This window comes from Limulus polyphemus, unplaced genomic scaffold (assembly GCF_000517525.1).
Source record: "Limulus polyphemus unplaced genomic scaffold, Limulus_polyphemus-2.1.2 Scaffold8279, whole genome shotgun sequence".
Taxonomy (NCBI): Eukaryota; Metazoa; Arthropoda; class Merostomata; order Xiphosura; family Limulidae; genus Limulus; species Limulus polyphemus.
Genome location: NW_013673889.1, coordinates 2,491 through 6,200, shown reverse-complemented (window position 1 = coordinate 6,200; position 3,710 = coordinate 2,491). Strand labels below are relative to the sequence as shown.

At 33.7% G+C, this 3,710-nt stretch overlaps 1 pseudogene; it reads right to left on the bottom strand.

Moving 5' to 3' along the window:
• Nucleotides 1-3,710, bottom strand: part of LOC106475240 — a 33,646-nt pseudogene that overhangs the window by 27,964 nt on the left and 1,972 nt on the right.

Here is a 3,710-nt window from a genome sequence, read left to right as displayed (position 1 = left end):
TATATATATATATCCGTGTAAGTGTAAATTACTTGTACCTGATGATAACAAAACCTTGTCGAAACGTTGTACATTGGCTGTTATGTTAAACTTATATTAAAGTTTTCTTCATTACCCATTCAAGCCGTCTCCAACCATTATTGATATGATTAGTTCATAATATTCTCTCTTGTGTTGTTTCAGTGAACCTTTAGATAGAGTAAACATAGTAGGTTTGAGAAGTTTAATGAATTGCAACTGCTTGTTGAATGAATAAGGGCGAAGTTTTGACTTTTAGACTGAGGCCTCCTTCAGGTCCATTAAACTTCTCAAACCTACTACGCTCTATGGTATTTAAACTTTGCCTGTAACTACTTAAATAAAAAATAAAATACAAACTTGGCAGGAATTTTAGTTTAAAATCTAACAAGCCCCGTAAAATTAAGAGACTTTGTTGAATTTTAATTTTTGTGTTTGTAGTGTTTGCAAATTCTGCTCATTTAATTAAGGTATTGTTAATTATCTATTGGCTTAATTTAAGTGGCTATTGTTCGGGATGAACAATACTAAGGAAGGGTCAGTGTTACGACCACTCTGTCCACTCATTATACTTAAATAAATCAATTCCAGGAGATAAGTTCACTTTTTACTATACAAATGATGCTTTGATGCCCTCTACAGTCAGAAATCACTAATAAAAGCTATATTAGTTTTATCCTAATTCTATTTACTTCGTTTCTACAGTGCAGTTTGTCTGTATTTCTTTGTGTAACTTTCATTATTATAAACTACACAATAATTTTTGCACCACCTCTTCTGTTTTTTGTTTATTTGTTTGTTTTTTTATCAACAGATCGATATAATTGGTAAAGTTTATTTGTTTATTTTCGAGTAAAGTCACATTGGGTTATCTGCTGTGTCCATCATGGGAATCGAAGTCCGAATTTTAGCGTTCCGTAAACTTGCCGCTGTCCCATCAGGAGACATAATTCATAAAGAAATAAGATCAGAACTGAGCACAACATTTTAAAATAAAAATATTTCTATCAAAAAATACATTAATACTATTAGAACGGAACTCTCGCTAGGCGATTTGAATGAATTCTAATCTCCACAATGATACAAAAACTTTTGTTCTTCAGTAATAGCCATCAACTTTTCATACAAGTTATAATTTTCCAAATTCTTTTACTCAAACGACATAATCAAAATTCTGACACGAAGCCCCCTGCCGAGTTAAATGTGATTCTCTTATATCAAGAAAATATTACGCACAAAATTAATTTTATCAATCGATAAAAACGGTCAAAAACAGAACACAGAAAAACAAACAATTATCACTTACATTACAGTTTACTGGATTAATTATTATTATTTGTTTACGTGAGCTCTTAGACAAGTTATGTAACAATTCACTTTGCATGTACAGTCAGTAATTCAAGCAGCACCTGTCTCTAATGCTGACGTCAGACGATGAGAGTAACTTATAATCAAAAGATAGTGCATGCAGTACAGGTGCATTAAAAACGATAACGTGTAAAGGGATATTTTTAGCTTTCATGAGCTGGCCCACGCGGATGATTAATAGCACCCTCATATTAACATGAGCTATGCAAAGAAGCTCACGAATGGTATATACCGAATATTTATTACAAGCTGAAATACTCGTAAACTGATGGGGAATGTTTAAACTTAATTAAAACAATGTAAGTTTAATAGCAATCATATATTTCAAAGTAATAAGTTGAAAACATAGGCCTAGTATGGTCAGGTGGTTAGGGAGCTCGACTCGCAATTTGTGGGTCGCGGATTCACCCCCCCCCCCCATCCCACGAAATATGCTTGCCCTTTCAGCCGTGGGGGCGTTATAATGTGACGGTCAATCCCACTATTCGTTGGTAAAAGAGTTGGCAGTGGGTGGTGATGACTAGCTGCCTTCCCTCTATCTAGCCTTTCACTGATAAATTAGGGACGGCTAGCGCAGATATCCCTCGTGTAGCTTTGCGCGAACTTCCAAACAAACCAAAAACTTGAACATAAACTTTATCTTAAAATTTTAAAAAATGCTTCTTCATTTGCAGTTTGCTTTCCATCCACCAACAAATATAGATTTTGAGGTGGTCCCACCCTTAAACACTACATCCCATTGACCATGAGAAAAGCATGGTTGTTCGAGAAACAATCCAGCAACTTTCATAATTTGATCTTGAAACCCTTTAGATTATTCAACATTGTCTAAAGCGTCAACCTGCCAAGACTGTTTGAGATCGACTCAATGGGCTTGGAGTAGTTAACCAACATGCTTTAGAAAATAGAAATAGGGTTAAGTTCAATTTTGATCCCCTTAGGATATTCCCCATAGGTAATAGTGTTTACATACACATTTTGGTTGACATTGGTCCAAAAGGCTCGGAGGAGTTAAGCTTGTTTTGTTCTGAATTTCGCGCAAAGCTACACGAGAGCTATCTGCGCCGGAGAGTTAAGGAGCAAAAAACACACATTTCGTCTTTATATATACATATAGACACCTTAGTTTGTATCAATTGTGTGAGACTATGTTCTGCTGTAGGTGGTTAGGAATACTGGCGTGTGCCAGCAAAAGAGAAGGACATCATATGCTATGCTAATAAAACAAAAAAGGGGGGGTCATAAATCCCTCTGCCCACAATAAAAAAGTCCTCTTTCAATTCATTGCTACGCACCTGCGCTACATGCATTTGGTGGGGTGACCTCTCCGGGATCGAAGATTCACTTACCGGAAAAAACTGAAGCCAAAGCTGCAACGAAAAAAGACAACGTGACCGAAGGGCCAGCCTTGGTGCTTGCGACCTGCCCAGCTAACACGTAGATACCTAGACCTAACGTACTGCCAATACCTAAGTTTAAAAAACAACAAAAATATGTTAGTAACTTAAAGTACTTTTTTAAAATAAGCATATATAATATTTATGTATATCATTACAGTTTGTATGGTATTTTAAAAATAGTCTATTAGCTTTTGTGCCGATTCACTCGTCCTTTGCCCCTCTTTATTTATTGATTTAGAAGTCTTCTTTCACATAATGCTAAATCATTATGATGACGAGAGCATTATAATTGTAAAACAGTTATATAAATTCTAACCAACCTGTTTTAAAATTATGATATTTTAAGCAATTCACTTATTCATCCAGAAAATAAGAAAATATATATATATATTTCATTCTGTCCTATGTTTTAATGTTGCGACTTCATCAGGGCTATATATACACACATACTAATTGATCTCAAAATATACTTCAGTATATTAACAATAGAATTTTCTGTTTTTCTGAGTTTGTAGCGCATACTGGAGACATTTTGGCAATAAACTTTGAAAAAAAATATATACAACCATTACCTTTCAAATAATAAAAAGTTTTTTTTGTCCAACCTACGTTTCACCATCGCGATTTAATCATGGCAATTAGTACAAGAACTGATTTATGTGAAAATATACGTTAACTTATTAAACTATGTGAAATTATACGTTAACTTATTAAACTTTGTGTGAAAAATGTACGTTAACATATTTAACTTTGTGTGAAAATATAAGTTAACTTATTAAACTTTATGTGAAAATGTACGTTAACTTATTAAACTTTGTGTGAAAAATGTACGTTAACATATTTAACTTTGTGTGAAAATATAAGTTAACTTATTAAACTTTATGTGAAAATGTACGTTAACTTATTAAACTTTGTGTGAAAAAT